Source organism: Chaetura pelagica, unplaced genomic scaffold (assembly GCF_000747805.2).
Source record: "Chaetura pelagica isolate M959 unplaced genomic scaffold, ChaPel_1.0 scaffold449, whole genome shotgun sequence".
NCBI classification, from domain to species: Eukaryota; Metazoa; Chordata; class Aves; order Apodiformes; family Apodidae; genus Chaetura; species Chaetura pelagica.
In genome coordinates, this window is record NW_009954418.1 from 619752 (window position 1) to 627354 (window position 7603).

The following is a 7603-nucleotide window of genomic DNA, read 5'->3' on the forward strand; positions in this document are numbered from 1 at the left end:
TTAAAGGGGTTGTATAGAAAAAGAATTTCACCTCTGCCAAACAAGTAGCAGGGGTAGTGTCCAAACCATCTCTGAACAGTATTTGCACAGAGATTATTTCCAATCACAACTGAGCCAGGTCAGTACTAAGTAAATTTCTGGGCTTGATTATGGAGTGCTGTACATTCTGGCTCCAATCTAATGGATTATTGGAGTGTGTCCGTAATCTGCCTACGGAAGGCTGTAGAATTCAGGAGGTGCATTGGGAGATTGAGACCTAAGCTCCTGAGACTAAGCAATACCAAAGCTACCCTGGGCCTTTCTGCACTCCATGCTCAGTCCACCAAGCAAGCTTCATGTGACCATTATATTAAACACTGCCTCACATCTTTAGGCTGTAATTGCCCAACAGGAACTTCTGGATTATTGGATCTTTAGCTCTTCTTTACTGGAGAAGTCACAAGCTCTCTCTTCTCTTTGTAGCTAACAGTTTGTGGCTGTTTGGTGTTGTGAGTCCTCAGGCTCTCTGAAAAACCAGTCCAAGCTATTTTATCAAACTGGCACAGAGAAAAGTATAAACATAAACCTTTAACAAATATATAGATCTGCCTGTACCAGTTGCAGGTCTGCAATGGATACAGAGCGTAAACCTCTAGTCATTGTGGATCACACTGAATTCAGTGCTAGCTGAACATTTTTAAAGCAGGACTGAATATTTCCATCATCACTTTATACATCGAGCTTGTGTAACTTTTCCTGGAATTTTACTAGATTTTAGATAGCAGATTTTTTCATATTAGGGTCGCACATCAGTGTTGGCATGAGAAAAGAATTCCTACAGTTAATAAATAAAACCAAACTGTCCCAGGAAATATTAACATAAGCACTCCAGAGTGTTTTTGGCACTTGTCTCTGGCATTAGAAGTCCTTTATATAAAGTCCATTATAGTCTGTTCCTAATTATTTAAGAAACCACCTAATACTGGCAGGCAAATGCTGTGGAGTCCTTCATGTAACTATGAAATTTATGAAAGCCATTAGCAGCACAGGCTGGAGAGCAGCAATAACAGCTTGAGATTCAGTAAAGAATAGGAGTAAGTGCAAAAACCTGTTGATGTTTTCAAGTGAATGTCACAAGAGATGTGCTGCAGTCATGGTTTCACTTAGCCAGGAATGTCTGGGCTAGATGAAGTGTTGAGCTGTCTGTGATACTGACAGTGCAAAGCAGTGGAGATGAGAAGCATCCAAGGGACTTACATACCTTCAGAAACTTTACTCAGAAACTGTTGTATGTAGGAAAGATTTGAGCTATAAAAGATGATTAGTGATTTAAAAAAAACCCACAAAACAAACCCGAAGCAAACAACAAAGCATTGCTTTTGTATTTCAGTTAGTGCTTAAGCAAAGCAAAAAATGTGAGCTATTTCCTGAGCCGATAGTTGTTCTTGCCAAAGTCTACAATGAACACTCAGTCGAGAGTGGTACTTCATCCTCATGATCCCTGACCATGCTGAAACACAGTTTTGAAACCTCTTGCTCCTTTGATTTCAGTGATTTCTTGCTTCTGTAATGAAGATTCATAATTATTATAAAGAATTGGAAATTTACCGAAGCCTCTGTGAGACTTCTGTACCTATCTGCAACTTTGAAAGTGATCACAAGGGTGAGATGGTGGCTTCCTTGTAGGAAGTTACCAGCATCCTGATGCCATTGTCACCAGTGTAAAGGACTTGACTGCCAGTCTGAGAAGTTCCGAGAAGCAGGTCTGGTATTGAAGTAGCAATATAGTTGAAGAGCAAAGTCAGAAAATACCTGTTACACATTGGTTGATGAAAAAACTTGCACAAATAAGATTTTGCTTTTGTAAGTGGAAGTCGTATGTTCAGCAATGTGAGGGGCTAAAAGAATGTGAGTGCAGCATTAGCTGAGAGAGCAGGAGCAGGGTGCCAGAAGGATTTGTACACGGGGGATTTGTTATTCAAACTGTTTCAAGGACATGTGGTTTTGGAATTCCTTGTAACAAGAAAACCCAGTTATTTTTCTGGGTGTGTTTTTTTGGGTTGTTGGGGTTTTGTTGTTGTTGTTTTTCCCCCTGCCTCCAGTCATTTAATGCTGTCTTGGGTAGGCAGACTGAAGTTACCTTTTTCAGCTTCTAAATTTTTTGCGGGAAGGTTTTTTCTCTACAAGTCCTTTTTCCACATGATTACTTTATCATAAGTATGTTTTCAACTTAACTCTGCAGTACTTTTATTTGGACACTGATCTTAGAAAACAAGAAAGACATTTGACCATTATTTAGCAGAACACACTAATCTGGGTGCATTTCAGCTTCCAGTACAGTAAATATTTATTGAACAGTAAATAAAATTCCTAAGTAAATGAATCCTTACAGGGAAGAGGATGCAGAAGGAAAGAGGATCCAATCTGAACTGAGACAACATCAGTTAAAGTTACTGAAATACTTGCATGTTGCTGGAAAACAGCTTCTTCATCTTAGGGATTTTATTTCTCAAAATATCTTTGCATGCTCCACTCTCCCTTAGAATTAATATAAAAATTCATCTGTATAAAAAAAATCCATTATTTTACCAGTTGCTGAAAAGTACAAATACATCTCCATATAGTACTGTGCTCAAGGTAGCAGACTAGAAGTTAAAGAAGCTGGCTGCCAATTTCCCCAAAACAAAAGGCAGAGATGGTTTTGAAGCTACTTTGTGAAGAAAAGTCTCTGAAACTTACTTGAACCCAGAACATACATAGCCAGATTCAGGCTAGATTGTTTTCCATTTCTATTAAAACATGTGCTTGGCAGCAGTACTGTCTTATGAATCATGATTGAAAAAAACAACAATGGAAAGAAGAACCTACTTGAAGCCCTCTCTGCCTGTAACCCTGGCATTGGGATACACATGATAGAGTGAAATGTTTTTTCACTAAGAAACCTTTTTGTCTATCAATACATTATTTGGACTCTCTAGGAATATGAACTTTCTTATTCTCTTCCATTTACTTTTTTTAAGTAAGCAGGGATCTTAGCTCTCTGGGAATGTTCTGGTGGACCTGGAGGGGTATTCTCCTGGTGGGTACATTGTGCATTTGAGAGCAGAGAATTATGAATCAGCATTACACTGTGTGTCTTCACAAATAGTCAAAGTTTTTACTCTGACAGCTTACAGATGCAGGATATAAACTCAGTACTGAAACAGGAACTAGGTAAGGTTGGGTGAAGGTCATATATGTTGAAAGATTTTTCAGTCAAAAAGGTTTTGCTTTATTTTTTCAAGTTAATTAAATTCAAGGCAAATAATACCCTGAGTAATCTCATGTTGTTAGATATGGAAGTGAATGATGAGGTTGGAAGGAGACACCTTCACACCAAACTGAAGTAGGAAACATTTCTTAACAATGGATTTATAGCCTATTTAAGGCTTCAGAAGAGTAAAAGATAGTTTACATGGACAGGAAATTCCCAGAAAGAACAGAAATTCATCTGAGATATTTGGCTTTCAGAGGCAATGCCTGTGAAACTGGCCCAGGAGTCCAGGCTGTGCAAGCTGCTGTCCATAGTTTGCTTCCCATGGGCAGGGGTGGCTGCTGCCACCCCTAATTTTTGCAGCCTGTGTATTTCAGCTGGAAAAAAAGGGGATTATTGGAGGTGCCAGTGGGATGAAGGAGCCTTAGGAATGGTGCCAGAAGAGGTGTAGAGGGTCAGACAAGGTGATAGGGAACAACTCATCCTCACATGAGGCTTGAGGCATTTTCTCTCTCTTGAGAATAATTAACATCTTCTTAGCATTTGGTAGCCTGGTCATGTGCTCTCTGCAGCTGCTTTGCCTAGAGGACATACCAGTAAGAAGCTCATGGGAATTTAATTTTGTAGGTTTTATTACAGGAAGCTACACAGCTAAATTCAGTCTCCTCTTGCCCAGAGTGATAAAATGTTCTGCTATGCCAAATGGCTACTTCTCTGCTTTTCTATGGGGAGAGTGATGTGATGAGGTAAAGAATGATAACCTGCTCCTGGGATGGAGGTACCTGTCTTAACTGTACCCAGAATCCAGATTTCAGAACTGCCAGTGTTAAGTTTATGTTTTAATGTTTTTAAACCCAAAATAACAGAGATTACAGTGGACAGAGCACTGGCAAGAAAGCAGAAAAGACTGAACAGAGATACTATTTCATGCAGAAGAAAACTGGCTTTATCTTAGAGTGACATGGGATGAACACGGGATAAACTGATCTTTATACATGCTGCCATAGACAGTATTTTCCATTACATCCAGAGCTATTCTGGAGATAGTTCAAGGTGTCTGAGCTGAATGAAATGTAAAAAATAAGTTGTTGCTGAACCCACCTCCAGCATGCTTTAGTCTCTGCTGTCCTTTTGTAACTCCTTTTACTCCTGGGAAACATGTTGTCTGCATTACTTTCAAGGGAAAACAATCAGCACTTAATCCACACTGTTAATACCCACATGTTTTTTTAATTTCATGCTAGGAAATTTTCAAGGACTGTTCCCCAAGAGGATCTTACACAACTTATCTTCTTTCTTCCATTTGTCCTTTTAGCTTCACTTAGTATAGTAAGGCATGATTCAGGCTAGTGAAGTGAATTTAAAGACTTGCTGATTTCACCAGCCCTTCAGCTGGGCCTGAGAACCCAACTGAGATTTCAATTTAGTCATTTACTAATGATATGTGTGTATACATATATATATGCATATATAATAACTACCAAAAGCTTAGAGAGTGCTTATGAGCCATTCAGATTAAATAAGCATGGAGTTGGGAATCACCTATTGACACATACAGCAAGCAGAGGAAAAGTTAGCCATGTTTTTCTGAATGTGCTTGGTTTTTGGGGCAGAAAGATGAGTTTTAGAGTATTAGGGTGCCTTACTGACATGATTTATTCTTTGCCTGCCTGGACAGATTAACAGGAGACTTGATGTGGCTTATTTTTATAATCGTAAGAACAATTGTAAGAATTGTAAGAGGCAGGTTTTAATGGCCCTGAACAACCTCACCTGGGATCTCCATACCACACCCCACTACCCATGGGCCTAGGAACCCAGCCCTGGGCTTTTGGTCCCTGAGCAAGCTCAGGCTGTGTAAGCTTCTGTGCCTTGCACTGATTTTTATTTTATTTTATTTTTTTAATTGCTCCTGACCTGTGAGCCAACTTTTCAAACCTTGTCACTATTGACTTGTTTGACAATTACTGGCTTGTATCTGACTGGTTATCCTCTCTGGAGCTTACCTGCATGTTGAATTTTCCCTTGACCTTGGACCTGCCTTGTTACCATGAGACTTTCTCCTGATCTGGGCTATCAGCTGCTCTCAGGTCCTCCATGGACCTGGTCATGGGAGCCTTCAGACAAAGTTTCAAAGCCATCTTTCCAGGTAGCTACTGACCTTGATTTTTTACTTAATCATATTGGAAGCAATGAAATGTTAATGGTGAGATGAAAAGCAATGCAAGAACCTAGCTTGTGCTAGGTGACTAATATAGTGGTTGGAGCTACAAGTTTAAATGGATTGGTCTTTACTGGCCTGGAGAGCATATTGCCAGTTTTTCTGTTTAAATAGGAGTTTGTTCCTGAGTCTAATTGACTGTCACAATACACAGTGTATTAGTGCAACTGAGGGCAGAGAGCAGGTAGGGTGAAAAACCACTGACAAGGAAGGTTCAGCAAAAAGGATGATCTAGCTGTTTCTGTTGCTGGTGGGTTGTATTATCAAAACATGTCCTGAGAGTCCTTTTCTTAATTACATCATGACTTTGGGGCCACAAGCACAGTTTCTAGAAGTAATTTTTATGTTGAGATTTTTAGGTTGTTCAAAGTAGGTATGAACTTCAGAAATAAGATTAAATTCACTGAATGAGCACAAGGGGCTTGTTAAGATTCCTTCTCTATGCCAACACTTCTTCAGTTTACCTGCAGTGCTGACTCTTTTCAAATATAGACATTAATTAAAAGCAAATTACTTGAGTATTTCTTTAATTGGTTTTTGATAGGATTACAGTACAAGATCAGATATGGGTTAAATATTTCTTGAACCTCATCTGGAATTGTATAGTAGTGGTAGATATCATCTGTGACAGCTTAATTGGGTCTGCATCTTCTGCTGAATGTTCTCTATAAATGTATTTTGATTTCAGATCACTGTCTAGAGGTGGGCATCTTGCATATGTAACTGTTCCCTGTGGAGCTGCGAGGTGGGAACTCACAATAGCTGAAATCAAGCCCTAGGTAACTGTGTTTGACTTGCAATAACATCTAGTTGCCACTGCACTAAATGTTGTGCTAATAACCCAGTGTCAACACTTCAGTTAATCTTTCAAGCCATTCTATGCAGCTGTTGTGAGCAAAGTTTGTACTTTCTTGGTGTTATCTTTCTGGTGGAAAGCCTTAAAGTGTGAAGTGTTAGCAGCTTGAGGCTCTTGCCTGTGCTTTTGACTAAGAATGCTTAGTGACAGGCACTTAAGTTTACTTTCAGGTAATTAAATTTTATTTTTTACTTTAGTGGTTCTCAAGGTGCACATCTAAATCAGTAATATCTGCCAGGGTCTAGTCTCTAAAAGTAGGGCTTGGAGATTTTAAATCACCTAGTTGGGAATACTAGTCTTGTCTTCATGCACTTCCTAATGATGCAAAGCATTTCTGGTAGCTGAGAAGTGGAAGGTGGAGTTAATATAAAGATGCTATAATGTAAAATACACTGATCTTTGTAGCAGTGACTTAGTGTATATATAATAAACTGGTTAGGTATCTTTGGAGTGGTGTGTGTGTATGTATATATATTTGAAAATCAGAACAGTGTGTCTTACTACTGTGCATAATCAATATTACACAAAAATGAACACTTCTCTGATACTGGACTGAAATGTCAAGGCTTCTATAAGCTCAATCTTGCAGTACAGAAAAGTAGGTGTGGTAAGTAAAATGGAAAATTCCTTTTTCTGGTACATTGTCTTCTTTGTGTAATAGCTTTTCAATTGCAAATTTAATTGCTAATGTCTTCTTGAGATGTGAGTAGTTAAAAGGTTTTCTTCTTCTTATCTTAAAGTACATTTTGTTAAATATAAGAAAGCCTAAGCTTAGATAACATTGCAGCTGTTCAATGTCTGCTAGTATCTGTAAGCTGTGTAATAATTTGTCTAGTGTACCTTTTCTTCTACCTTTTTCAGGAGCAGCTGTGTTCATTCAATGCTGCCAGTGGGCAGAGGCACAATGTGCTGTTTTAAGGAATTTGTTGGTGTTTTCTTGCCTCTTTTTATGAAGAAGAAAATACTTGGTCTTAAAATACACATTTGTTGTTCTTGGAGTTCCATGAGGCAGACTATTTTAGCTTTTCATGACTTAAGCTGTATGGACTAGAGCTGAGTGTATTATACACCTTGTTGTGGAGCCAGAATCCACCTTGTTACTGTCTTGGGAATGTGGTGTTAGGATGGGATTTGTTTTGCCCATTGTAACTTAACAGTGATATTATTTCCAAAGCAGTGTCCTATATGGTGCCTTTCATCTAGAAGGTACCTTGTACCTGTCTAGAACCCCTTTTCCTCTCTTTTCACACCAGCTATCGTGAGTTTAGCTCTGCTGGATGCAGTGGGATGGTTT